Source organism: Copidosoma floridanum, unplaced genomic scaffold, assembly GCF_036245765.1.
Source record: "Copidosoma floridanum isolate Cflo_tuat_1 unplaced genomic scaffold, Cflo_Japanese_pri ptg000046l, whole genome shotgun sequence".
In the NCBI taxonomy this organism is placed as follows: Eukaryota; Metazoa; Arthropoda; class Insecta; order Hymenoptera; family Encyrtidae; genus Copidosoma; species Copidosoma floridanum.
Window position 1 is genome coordinate 214,773 of NW_028321923.1, and position 15,372 is coordinate 230,144.

The window sequence follows — 15,372 nt, forward strand, 5'->3', positions numbered from 1 at the left end:
AATAAAATAAAATAAATAGTTCAGTACTCACGATGGTTGAATTTCGTGAGTACTGTATTTATGCACGATGTTCTGTATTAATGTCATGTTTAAAGAACTTTGTTCTTACCGTGGGTCCCATGACCCATTTATCCCCCCTGGATTGTTGTTTGTTGTTTGTTGTTTTTTTTTTTTTATTCCATTTCTTGTTTTTTTTGTTATTTTTTTTCATATTTTATTTTATTACATTTTTTTTTTTTTTCTTTATTTCTTGTTTTATTTTTTTTTTTTTTTTCATTACTTGTTTGTAATGATCTGTCGTACGCGGCTCACGGCCATGAGCTTATTTGATTGCAAAAGACTGGAGTCTTACAAAGAGGGAAGTAACAATGTACTTTGACTCTGACAGTACTGCTAAAATTTTTCGATAAATTGCGTCTGAGGCTTATGTACATTATATTATGCTTTTTTAGCGTTAATAACAAAAGAAATCATCTGATTTTGAGATTATTGTTTTTTATAATGTAATAATTTGTAATATTCTGTCAGTCTTGTGTTATACAACATAAATTTTTTAAATTGAAGACTCACACAGCTCATGGTCATTTAGTTTCAAAGTCTTGTTGTTACGGTTCTTTATAGTTATTGGTTTTGATGTAAAGTGATTTTAGAAGTCATTAGTTTGAAAAAAAAATATAAGTCATAATGTTCTGTTCAACTGAAAATACCGCCCAAATTATTAATATTTTTGGCAGACGAGACTCAATGGGTTTCCAAGTTAAGGAGATGTATGATTCATGCGTTAAAAGGATGAAGACATAACTGGTTTTTTTTTTATTTACAGAGAAATGAGAGACTGTAGAAATAATTATAGTTTGTGGGCTAAATGTTTGTGGTTATGTATATTTCTAAAGCATTGGAGATAAATAGATCTTAGGTTTGGATTCAGCGACCTTAAAAATACATGATAAGTATGGTTATACTTCAGATCAAATTAGTTGGATTTTTTTTGCGAATTATTTTTGTTTTTTAGCCAAAAATTTTGAGGTTACGAAAAATCTTCAAGTTATGGGGTTAAATAAGCCTCGGGATTAAATTCAGCGACCTCGACAATACATAGTATTAGTATATACAGACTTCAGATCAAATTTTTTCGATTTTTTGTAGATTATTCTCGTTTTTATGCTAAAATTTGAAATTTTGAGAATTAAAGAATCCTGATGTGATGGAGTTAAATATACCTCGGATTCAGATTAAATTACCTTACAAACTTATAGTAAGTATGGTCAGATGTCAGATCAAATTTTTTCGATTTTTTTTTGTGGAGCTGTGTTACAGTTGGGGTAGTAATTTATTACATGGCATTATTTGTAGCCTTCTTCTTTTCACGCTGAAATGATTGAACATCTGAAATCAAAGACAGGAATATCTGTCAAGTATAAAGACTTTTTCCATAGTACTAAGGACAACAATAACACATCAAGTAATTCTACAAAATCATTTGATGGTAGTAGTATCCTTAGCCGCACATTCATATCCAAAGAGGAGCTAGATAAAAAGGATGTAACAATTGAATTCTCCGATAGGAAAAATATTTTTATTTACAAATTACCGAATACCATGGATATCCCATGGTATGCATATTTTGAGGTAAAATTTTTCTATTTTTTTAATAGCTTCCCATTCATTCCTAGAACTAAAAAACACGTTTTTTTAAAAGGTTTTCCACAAAAACATCTGGATCTACTTGATTGTCGTCATAATTATTTCAGCAATATTATGTACTTTAATTATAGCAATGAATAATGATAGAAGAAGTTTCATACATAAACTATCGGATGGTTTTATGATGATATGGCGGATTTTCTGTCATCAAGAGTTTGAAGGTAAACTGTTGAAAAAAATTCTTGCGTAAAATTTACTGAAATATAAGTTTTTTATGAATTTTTATTACGTTACATATAAGATTATCGTAGTGGTTTAAAACAATCACATATTATAATATTATTTCACGTTAGAGTTACTCCAAGCAGACGTGTCCAAGTTGTAATACTGCTTCCTCACCTAAAAATAAAAAGAGACCCCAACGAAGCGTTGCCAAACCTCATCCACGTACGTCTCCTTTGTCGATCTCACACTTTAGATTTTTCTCCTGAAAAGGAGGATTGGCGCAGAAGTTTTTCCGTTCTGTGGGGAGGACTATTAACTAACACAGAAACGAATACCTTCAACTATTCGTTTATTAAATCACTTACACTAATATACACAGTATTTCTTTACACAGTACACGACAAAACGCTTTACATTATCTTTATATTATCCTGTGGACTGAGCTGCAGCAACTCTGCCTCAAAGCACTCAAGCTAAGAGCGCACGTCCACCACGTCCTGCTTGTCCTGGACCAGGAGGGGCTTCCGCTCGTCCTAGACACACGCTACAGTGCACACACTCACACTCTGTCCACAATCTCACACACTACTATATTCTCTCTCTCTCTCTCACTCTGCCCTGCTCTCTCTTGCTCTCTACACTCCCACCAACTTACTCTCTCTCTCTCTCTCTCTCTCTCTCTGGTCTACTTGAAGAACCTTCTCACTCTCTCTCGCTCTCAATTCGGCTATCTACCTTCATACCGAACAAAACGCGCGAACAATCGCGGCACTCTTAAGCATGCACCTCGTGGTCTCTCCTGCACCTCGTCTCGTAAATTTCCACACTACGTCTCTCTTTCTCTCTCTCTCTCTCTCTTTATCTCTCTTTCTCTAGCCTCATCTGACTCACCTCCCGGTCAAAGGTCCATGAGTCTAACCCAGCGCGATGTCGTCTGGAGTCCTCGAGTGGGTCGTCCATCCCACGGCTTCGCTCTTTCTCTTACCCTCTTCCTCCGATCTGAGCTACTTCCGTAGTCCTCTACCTGGAGATCTTGTCGTTCTGGAAGAACACAGCAGCTGCTAGACTTCCGCTCACACTTCTCTCTCTTCTCTCAATACTCTATGCACCTTCTCGACAACTCTCACTCTCTTTCCCTCTCTCTCTCTCTCTTTCTCCCTCAACTCTCGCCACGAAAACCCGTGAACCGCCGAAACTGTCGCTGCTTGCACCCAGGCATATACAGCTCGAGAATCTACTCCAGACTGACTCAGTGACTCGCGATTTCTCGCTTTAGACGGGTCATTATCGGCGGTGTCGTGCTGGATCAATGGCAAAGGAATTTTTTTGCGTAAATATGTTCATTAGATCCCACTGATTAAGAAACTTCATGTTGCCACAACGCAACCTGATCACAATTTGTTTAAACTAACTTTTCTAAACAAATTAGTAAAAGTGATTTTTTCGATCTAAAAAAAATATATTCAGTTTTTTTTGAGTCATTCTAAACAAAAAACTAATCGGGATGTATATTCCTAAACCCCACAGTTTTTAAGCAAAAATTCCCAAAGATCTGAAAAATCGAATTTTTCCTATTTTCAGAGCGATGGTGAGGAATTAAAGTAAATCATTTTCGGAAGGTACACCACGTGAACATTAAGTGCTAACCTTCCTCTACAACTTCCAAAAAATCGAAAATTTAGAAAAGTAATTGCAACATTGTTTTTTTACAATAACCATTTAAGCTGTTTCCGCGCACGCCCGAGCTGACTCCCAGGACAAGTTTATGACTATATATATCATCGACGCAGTCGGCGTGTACTCTCGGGCTCGATAATATAGATGTATAGTCATGTACTTGTATTAGGAGTTAGCTCGGGTGTGCGCGGAAATAAGTAGTTTAAATGTTTATTGTAAAATAACAATGTTTCCATTACTTTTCTTAATTTTCGCATTTTGGAAGTTGTAGAGGAAGGGTAACACTTCATGTTTACGTAATGTGCCTTTCAAAAATGTTTTATTTTCATTCCTCACCAACGCTCAAAAAATTAAAAAATTCGCATTTTTCAGATGTTTAAGAATTTGTTCCTCAGAAACTGTGGAATTTAGGTATATACATCCAAATTGATTTTTTGTTTAGAATGACTCAAAGAAACTGAATATGTTTTTTTTAAATCGAAAAAATCACTTTTACTAATTTAACAAAAAAAAATATTTTAAACAAATTGTGACCAGGTTGCGCGGTGGCATCATGAAGTTTTTTAATCTGTGGGATCTCATGAATTTGCCATTGATCTAGCACGACGCTGCCAATTTTGACCCGTCTATGAGCAATGGCCGCCACTGCTGCTGCTGCGTATGCTGCCACTTAAGGGGGCTCCTTCACGAAAGTCCTCAAACAGAGATATATTATTTCTTGTAAATAAAAGTCTACTGAATTTAATGGTGGTCTAAATTGGTCTCAATTATATTTCGAATGGGTCAAAGTTTTGAGAAATCCGAGCTCAAAGTTGTAACTATTAGCACGTGTTCCTATAAGGCAGCGTGAAAAACAATTTTTTTTCGTTTGTAATAAACCTAAATTAAATGTCCCAGCAGACTGAATATATACGTCTTGTAGATGAAGTCTTTCTCTGTAATATGTTGTATTAAAAATTGTGGATAAAGGACCATTTTAGCGAGATATTTGTGATAGAAATAAATAAATTGTGTCCGGGAGGTCAGGAGGTCACGTAGGTAGCAGACGTACTTGTTCACGACATATATATATATATACCATATACCTATATATTACATCGCTATACTACACCAACACAAGTGGTCTGGTCTGGTGGTGTACCCTCGTATGCACTAGACTGGTCAAAACAATAATTAATTTTTCGTACAAAGTTAAACTACACACATAAATATCATTTTTCCCACTTAATACGTTATTAAAAATATCATAATGATTTTCAAAAACATTTGTTAATTGAAAAACAAAACTTTATTTTTTGTTTGTCTTTGACCTCAGCAGTAGTCGTAGGAGCCCCCTTAAGTACCTCCGCTTGCAGTCACTCTCGACATAAGTAGCATCTACTGTGTGTCCCAATAGTCGCGCTCGCGTTTTCTTGTCCTTTCTTGCTGGTGCTGCTGTGTCTCTACATCTCAGCTCGTTGTCTGTTGGCATCCTTTTCTTCTCTTCTCAGTGTATATGTAGCTCCGCAAAAATGAACAAAGCTATTTTGATTTATATTTTTTTCCGAACAACTTAAAATCAAACTAATGAAAAATACTAAATAGTTATTAAGAATTATAAATTGACTTTTTCTATATTTTTTAACAAAATTTTCAGATGTTCCATCGAGCCCTCTTTCACTGAAGATTGCAAAACTCTCGTTGTATCTGACATCATTTATTATTATTTCAATGTATGCGGGCTGTTTTACGAGCTTCGTTACGGTGTCGATACCCACGATCCCATTTAATGATACGGCTGGTCTCCTTAAAGATGGAACTTATGAATTAATTTCTCAAAAAGGAGTAAACCTTTCAAAACATTTATTGGTAACTTTAGAACTTTAACTAATTATTATTTATTTAGAAAATAAAAGACAATTTTTTTTCATAAAATTTTACTAGGAGTCGAAAGATGATGTAGATAAAAACTTGAGCTTGTTTGTAAGAAAAGACGGTAATTTACCAACAAATCTGAAAGAAGCTTTACATCAGGTAACTATTTTATAGATTTTTTTGTCTGGTAATTTAAAAATAAATATTAAACAGTACATTGTCTGTAATACTAATGTATAAAAAGTTTTCAACTACTGTATATTTTCAAAAGTTTTAGTTATTTTGTATCGTAGATAAAACTGTGTGACTGACAAACATTTTTAGCCTAGTCCTGTTGTCAAATAGTTATGTTTAAGCTTACTGTAATCAAGTTTGATGCTAGAGTTATCCTGTAGTAATATTAAAAAAAAAACAATACAGTTTTGTGTGAAAAATTCGTAGCAATTGAGAAACTGCAAAATTTTCCACAAATGCCATGTTTTTTGACATATTTTAACGAATATCTATTTGGAACTTGTAGGTAAAATATTGCACGGAATGTTTTTTTATCGTTCAATCAGCTTTAACATAAAATTCATAAAAAATAAAAAAAAAACTTAATTTTTTATGCTAAAATAAGATAAAACTGCAAATAAAATACTTATGCTTTAACGCTTTCAAAAAAATAAAAGATGTTCTTTGTTTTTAAAATGAATTAGAGAATCAGTAACCAATGGTACGTTTAACTTACGACAGTAACAAACTACTCCAATTTATTATGCAACCAACAAATTAAAAAAATTAAATTTAACGTTACAGCTTTCAATATATCTCCATGGTCCCGATTTCTTTTCATAAGTCATATAATCTGTGTAGTATTTTAATCTAATTTAAATCAATTATTTTATTTTTAAATATTTCTTTCATTTTTTAAAATTAATGGCTTAGTTGCAAACTACATAACTTAATGTAATAGAGCAATAGTTTTGTCAAAATTTACATGTGCGTAGAGCCAACGATTACAATTAATTGAGCGTTTGTGAGTTTAAATATCTTTATTATAAACTCAATTATTCACCTTTAAAGTTTGTGAGTGTTCGCATCCAGTGTGTAATGTATTGATAGGTAAAGGGATTGGGAGCAATAATTATCACACTTACACTTTGTTAATAATTAATAAGTATATTGTAAATAATAAGTAACTTCTTGATACATTTCACCATTACGTATTATAAGACACGTCCGTTCGCTCTGACGGCCGTTCTCGGTCTACGCCCCTTACATTACGCACAATCTTTCACACTCTGCTGAGAGTGTTACACATACTTAATCGCACTACAATGTGTTTACTTATACGTGCATATTTCTTATACATCACAATTCCTCCCCCTTTTAAATCTAGGTGAACGTCGCAAGGGTAGTCGTTTAATTAATTGATCAACGTGACGTTTGCATGTTTGACCCGACTTGATCTCGACTTCGCAGGTAGATTTTGACAATTTTTTTGAAACCTTACCTTCTATTTGCTTCGGACCCCCTTCGCTATAGCTTCTTATCAACACCTCTTCTCCTTCTGTAAACGTTTTGTTTCGCTGCCCTTTACGTCCATCTATTTGCGCTTGCTGAGCTTTCAAGACTACTTCACCTATATTCGGTCTCAAGTTATCGAATCGCGTTCTTAATTCGCGTTTGTAAAATAGCAAAGCTGGGCTTTTTCCAGCTGTGCAATGCGGCGTTGCCCGATAATTAAATAAAAATAGCTTAATTGCGTCATCGAGCGCTTCTCCCCCTTTTATAATTTTTTTAACTTTATCTTTAAAAATCCCCACGAAATTTTCAGCCGCTCCGTTTGTAGCTGGATGGTACGGCGGTGAAAAACTATGCTTAATACCTTGATTCTTCGAAAAATTAACTCAGCACTCGCAAATTGCCTATCATTGTCTGTTACTAAGTAAACCGGCAATCCATACCTCGCAAATATTTGTTTACACACTTCGATAAGTTTGTGCGACTTTGTGTTTTTTGCAAAATCCACTACCTCCGGCCATTTTGAGTACGCATCTACTATTACTAAAAACATGTGACCGTAAAATGGTCCAAAAAAATCACAATGTACTCTACTCCATACTTTTCCCGGCCAAGGCCACGGAGTTAGTGGCGATTTCGCTGGTTCTTTTCTTTCTTCTTGACAAATTTTACATTCTTTCACTAATAATTATATATCTTGATCTATTGCTGGCCACCAAACATAAAAACGTGCCAACATTTTAATTTTCACCACTCCCAAGTAAGATGCATGTAGTGCATCTAAAATTTTATTTCTTAGATTTTTTGGAATCACAATCCTGTTACCCCACAAAATGCAGTTACTTTCTAATGTTAATTCGGATTTTTTTTCAAAAAAATTTTTTTCATCTACAGGTAAATTTTTGCTCGAATCGGGCCAGCCTAGTAGACAATATTTTAATATGTTTTTAAGCCTCTCATCTTTTTTCGTTTTTTTCTCTACTTCTTTGTAATCTAGAATTTTTAATTATTTTTTTATAAAATATAGTGGTGTAAAATCAGTTTCGAAAATATCTAGATCGTCGTCTACTGGCAGTCTCGATAAGGCATCACAATTTCCGTTATCTTTGGATTTGATGTACTCTATGTTATATTTGAACCTGGGCAGATAATAAGCCCATCTCTGCAATCTGCTTGTAATTGTAAAAGGAATACCTCTGTGTGTGGGCTTAAAATATACTCCAATGGTTTATGGTCTGTGCGCAATATTATCTCCTTACCATAAACGAATTCATAAAATTTTTTTAATCCAAATGCAATGGCACTAGCTTCTTTGTCTATTATCGCTCCATTAATTTCTTTTTTTGGTATTTTTTTTTATGCATAAGCTATGGGTTTTTCGGTACCATCTTTATACCTATGCGATAATATTGCCGACAGACCATATTCCAAAGCATCGCAAGCAAGTACAACCGTTTCTTGTGGATCATAATGCGTTAAAACTCGGGGAGAAATAAGCTCTGCTTTTACCCATTTGAATGCTTTTTCACATTCTGCTGTCCATTCAAATTTACTATTATTTGCGCACTCATACAGTGGTCTTAAATTTTCAGATCTGTTCTTTAAAAATCGGTTATAAAAATTAATCAAACCCAGAGACGACTCTGTTTGATATTTTCCGGCCTAGGGGCTTCTATCATTGCCTGTACCTTAGATTTAGATTTATGCAACCCATCCTTATCTATGACGAATCCTAATGTTTCTATCCGCTCTATCATTACAAACCAATTTTAAGTTTCTTGTGTGTTCTTGATCAGTTTTACCCGTTATGAAAATATTATCCATATAAGCTACAGCTCCTTCAATACCTTGTAAACACGCGTCTATTATTCTTTGAAATTCTCCTGGGGCTGACAAAATTCCTTCTGGAAGTTTCGTGTACCTAAACAGTCCTAAATGCGTTATAATTGTTAACAAGTGTCTCGATTCTTTTTCCACTGGTATTTGCATGTATGCGTGCGTTAAATCTAAGTGAGAAAATTTTTTTCCGCCTTGCAAAACTCTAAAAATATCATATATGTGCGGTAATGGATGCTTGCTCACGATTATATACGGATTTATAGTAACCTTAAAATCTCCACAAATTCGTATATTGCCGTTACTTTTTATTATTGGTACAATTGGAGTCGCTCATTCGCTCGAATCTACCTTTTCTAAGTGACCTAGTTCAATTAAATTATTGAGTTCTTTTTCAACTTTTTCTCTTAACGCATACGGTACATGCCTTGCTTTAAAAGCTATCGGTTTAACTTTCTCTTTCATGTATATTTTTATCTCTCCTTTTTGTATAAAATCCCGGTCCCGAACTAAATAACTTCAAAAATTCCAACAGTAATTCATCGCTTATCTCTACTTTCAACTTCTTAATTACGCTTTGACTCTCCCCATTCTTATTTACAAACTTAAGTGGCCACAGCCCAAACTGTAATAACCATTGTCGGCCTACTAGTGACGGACCTTTTCCCGGTAACACTACACAAGTTAATTTCCTAGTAATTCGGTTGAACTGCTTTTCTAAATTTTCCATTGTATCTACTGGGTGTAACGTATTATTTTCATCGTAACCGCGCAGAATAATATTCGATTTACTCAACTTAAAATTTTGAAATAACTCATTCTTTTTTTTCTCCGAAATCACTGAAACATAAGTACCTGTATCAACTTCAAAAACTACATCTTTATTTTCAATCTTAAATTTTAACAACATCGGCTCCGCTTCCCTAGCACTACCACCCAACCGCTTACAATTTAAAACTCTATTATCGCTGCTATATACCTTTAGGGGTAAGAAGTTATATGTTACGTCGTCATCCTCTCCCTCTGACTGCCTTGACGTTGCTTCCTCTCCCATGAACTTCACCGATGAATTCTCGTTCGCCGCTTTTCTCCAACACGCTACTTCCACATGTCCCTTCCTCTTACAATAGTCGCAAGATTTTGTCCTATGTTTACAGTCAATAGAATTGTGATTTGCTCGACTGCAAAAATAACACGATATACCTTTCTCACTCTTTATGTTTTCTCTATCAGTAATACCTTTACTTCTATTTGTATTATCTCTTTCGTAGCTTCTTTTCTGTTTAGTGTTTAAAGCCAAAATTTTGTCATTTGAACTGCCTTCGAATTTTCTCGATGCTTCTAACACGTGTATCTTTGCCATTTCCCGTGACATTGATTCTGACAAGGCTTTATCAAATGTCAGGCTTTCTGCTTTGAATAATTCTACTTTTATATCCTAATCTCTGATACCACATACCAGTTGATCTCTAAGAGCTGTTTTTAACTCTTTAAAGTTGCAGTTCAAGGCCAGTCTTTTTAATCTCCCTGCGTATTTAGTAACACTTTCTCCTTGTTCTTGTTTTGCCTGATTGAACTTCTAACGTTCCATAACTTCAGATAGCTTTGGATTTTAATAATCTGATAGCACTTTTTTTAACTCTTCATAAGTTTTCGTAATTAATTGTGTTGCGAAATGAAGAATTTATCCATATTTTTCAATGCCTACCTTACTTGTAGCGCTTGCGCCGAGCATGAACTAGTTATTACTTAATTTAAAAAAATAGTAAAGTTTATGCGTGGACAATTTTACTGTAGCTAAAATGAGGACTGGTGCTCCACAACAAGAACGCGTTGGAGCACTTTAGTTTTGGTCTAGTTTGCAAATCGAATTATCTCGGCTCCTGGAGCACGTATCTAGCGGGATTTCCTTTAAAATGAAGGTAGCAGATTAAAATAAGATCAACTATGATAGTAAAATTAACAAATTTATTTTTTACTAACAACTAATGAAACAAATTAAGATAGAAGTAGTTGATCCAATGTCACGCATGTGTAATATACCTTACACGGATAGAAAAGTCTTTTGCGATTGTACATACTTATGTCTCGTTCTGCTTCTATACAGATTTATCAGCTCTGCTCAGCTGTCTGAATTAAGTGAAAATTTTAATTTTTCGATTGAAATTGTTAAGAAACCATACTGCTGGCAATATGTTTTTGCAACTGTTTGATGCATAATATTACATTGAGTAATCTGTTAGTTGTTAGTAAATATTCATTGTTTTTTGTCTGAATATTCAGTGTTTACTCTGCTCTTAAAATCACTTTATCTATGACATGTGTGGTAAAACTATAAGCTTTTAAAGATAATATTTTTGCCACGGCATTGCTTGACCTTTTAAAATTTTTAAAAATACCTGGAGGAATTTATGCTTAAATTTTCAAAAAATGATGGGATTTCTCGATTTTATCAACTACTACCTTTAAAGAAATTTTCGTGTCAACAATAATAACGAATGGTTATTCATTAAAAAAAAAAAAAAAAAAAATATTTAAAAATATTGAGATGCTTTAACTACTGCAGGTAACAAAATACGATGTAGGAACTGTTAGTAATACAATGATTAGTGTATCCGTCCTCACAGTCCTATAGACAAGGAAGTTAAAAGTGCAGATGAGGAACAAGAATCAGACTTGCAGTAGTAAAAAATCTATATGCAGAGTAAATTTTTTACCCAAATCTGAAAATGACTTTTTTATCGCATATTTATAACTGTATTATCAGAAGAGATGACGTAGTATCTTCAAAAATTTTTATAAACTACTAAAATAAACAATAGAAAAAATAAGTTTTAAATAGTATTCACTAATGAATTACTTGAATTCTTGATAGTAATTTTACGAACAAAATATACGTACTAGCGTTATGCGTACGCGAAGAGTTCAGACACAATGCTTCACCAAAAACGTCGTTACAGGCCAGTAGTAAAAATACACGATTACTTAGTATAGAAGTCGCAAGGTTCCTTTGACCTGCTAGGCAGACGATTAGGAGCTAGAAACTTTAACAGAATTTTCTGGGACTCGACTTCAGGGCAAGAGTCATATACTTGTACACTACGTATCATAACATTTTGTTGAAACGATAATTGAGTAAAAGATTAGATATACAATGAATGCTAAAATACAAAGACCGTGAGATTTAACTTTTTATTTGGTATGTCGTATACTCGATACGCATAAAGAGTGCATGCAAATGTTAACGGCGAGAAATAACGAATACAAAAACGAAACTAAAAATAATTATTAGCAAATCGACGAATGAAACTTTGAATTACAGCAAATAAAAGGTACAATTTCCGACTTTGATTTTAAATTGAGATATTCCAATCGACGCCATTTTTCTGCCTTTTCTCGAGTTTTCGAAATTCTCAGAAATCATTCTAGAAGTATAAGTATGTTATTTCAAAAGAATGAAGGAAATTTAGAAAACGTGGCATTAAGTACTCAAGAAGAGGCAGAAAAATTGCATCGATTGAAATATCTTAATTTAAAATCAATGTCAGAAACTGTAGCGACGTGCTTAGTAAATCATTGTGTCTGGACTCTTCGCGCACGCATTGCGCTAGTACGTATAATGCCTTTGTATAATTACTATTAAGAATTTGAGTAATTTAATAGTGAATATTATTTAAAACTTTTTTTTTCTACCGTTTATTTTAGTAGTTTATAAAAACTTTTAAAGATGCTATGTCAACTCTTCTGATAATACAGTTATAAATATGCGATAAAGAGGTCATTTTCAGGTTTGGGTGAGAAGTCCTGTCACCCTTTCTTGGGCCGTTTGATGTACTCGTAATACTCAGTACTGACAAACACCTAAACCTTTCATAGTTTCCTACCTGGTTCATCTTTACATTGGATATCAAAAGGGCGGGCGATTATTCTCAAGGAGTATTTTTTAGTGAAGCAAAATGTTATAGTGTATGTATGAACCGTGACGCCATGATCTCATAAATAGTCAGCATACAGTGACTCTTTTCTCGGTAATTAGCCGCCTATAAATACAAGAAAAACGTCACATACAAAATTTTTGGCTGAAAAGTTTTACTTATATTATTTACTAATCAAACATTTAATTCTCTCACTAAGCAATGTATTTATTTTTATTTTAGTAAAAGAAACTGTGTAACGAATTGTACCTATACGTTCTAGCGTTACTAACATTTACACTTAAAATGTTATTTTTCGTCGAACAGTCTAAAATAACGACAGTTCACTTAAATTTTGTAGCAAAGTAATCATATCACTGACAATAAAAATACTTTTAAACTTTAGATTATAGACAATTGAGTGACATACCCTTATTACCAAAATTTCTTTTTCAAGTACTAATGAGCTATATCCACTTACACTGCTTTATAAAAATGCTTTTACCTATGCCACTAATCCAACGTCTACACCATAATTCATTCTGTCACAAGTATTAAAATTTCTAAATCTATCTGGTAAACCTGTTGTGAACTTAATTTTTATTATATATTATCTTTATGAAATGTATTTGTGTTAAAAACAAATATGTATAATTTGTTGCGTATGAACCACTAAAAAATGTTTTCTACTCCAGGTTTGCAACGAAAAAGTGGTTTTCTACACAACTGCTTTGATTAAGGAACAAACTGTTTACGAATCCCCCTGTAAACTCTTAGTATTTCCCTTTGGTACATCCAGGAAAGTGGTTTTCACTTTAGAAAAAGGAGATCCGCTCCTTAAATTTTTGAACCATCAGTAAGTATTTTCAAATAAAAATTTTTTAATAAAAAGTCATAACAATGTCTATTTTCCAGTATTCAGAAATACAGAGAAAGTGGTTTACTATCTTGGGAAAAAAAACTACATCTTGTAAGAAAAGAATCTATAAATGATATTTCATTGAGTATTACTGGCGTCACCCCGTTGCTAGTACTATTAATTAGTGGATTCGTCTTAAGCCTAATAATATTTTTATTTGAAAAGTATCATAGGCACTTAATATTGTATTTAGTACAAAAGCCATGCAAGAAGATAAAAAAAATTAGGAAAACTAAGAAAACCAATACTTTATATAACAATGGAAAAAAATTTTCAATTTACTCTCAATACAGGAATGCGCAACCACGCCCTCCATGGCCTTATACCCCATAAGAACAGCATTGGCTGCGATGGTTAAAAATACTAAGTACGTAAATAAGACATTAATGTAACACATATATCATTTATGGCAAGAAAAGAAGTGTGGTATTAATTGTATAATAATTGTCAAATTTTATAATGTAATTAATTTGGTAAGAACATAACTAATAAAAAGACAATTTCACTTAATTAATAGAGGAAAGTTGAGAGCCCAAAAATTCTCTAATTGTTGTACGATAATTAAATATATTTCGATTTTGATTGCAAATAAAATAGTTGTGATACTTGGTGTACATTTTGAAAAAAAATTCTTTGTTCTACAAATGTATTAGACTATTCTGTAATCATTAAATAAAATTTTTAAGTATTAGTCAGACTTTTATTAATGATAATTTAGTTAGTATTTTTGTTTGTGGTAACCTTGTGTGGATCACGGAACTCCAGAAATTACGTCAGCTCTTATAGCAAGGAAAAATAATAAGATCCATATTTTCTCTATACTATTTAACAAATTTGCCATCAACTTATTTAAATTATATACAGCTCACAAAGGCTTCTAACTGTAATTTGTTTATTTTTGATTCTTATGAATAAGCTCGGCACTACAAAGACTCTAACATATTTTTCTCATACTTGTGGCTAAAATAAGATTTTTAATTACAATGCAATCTCTTTATTCCTTTATATTTTTATTTATCTCACTTAGGTATTGAATTATTTGAAACTTTGACACTTTTAACTGTCTATACTTTAACAGCTGGCTCATTCTTTGAAGGAAAACGAATGTACAAGACGTCGTTGGAGCGGAATCCTGCCTCAATTCTTTCCAAATCACACTGATCTGGAATGTCATATGTCAAGGTGGTTTCGTCTGGTTGATTTTTTTTGGTACCCTGAACTAATATCAATTTACCTCTGACCTAGAAGATACAAATATTGTTTTAACTGACAACTATAGAAAGATAGGTGGATGAAGAATAAGATAATTAATTTTTTGTTAATGACGATGGAACTTGTTAAAATTGCTTTGAATTATACTTAGATTAGATAGAAAAATATTTTTGGGCATTATCATGACTATTTTTCAATTTTCATCTTAAGTTTTTTTCAAATTAATGTGCAGCACAAGAAATTCGTCGTGTTAACCCACTGGTAGCTTCCCCCTAATGGATCGTATGGGAACCCGAACCTGTGGACAGGTATCAGTTTAAAGTTGTCGTGCGAGCGTAGGCTGTCATGATTAATTATATTCTAAATGTTAGTGATTTATTTAAATATGCAGGGAATGGGGTGCAAAAGTACGAAGAGGGTGAAAATATTATGAACGTTAATCACCTGATGTATTGCTTAGTCACATTGGAAAGCTTAGAAGAGACAAATTTTATTTTTTTTATGTTTAAAATCCAGTGATTTGTTTGGCACATTACACGAGTTAAACGTCAACATTATGAAAAAGTACTTAGAAAATTCTAATTT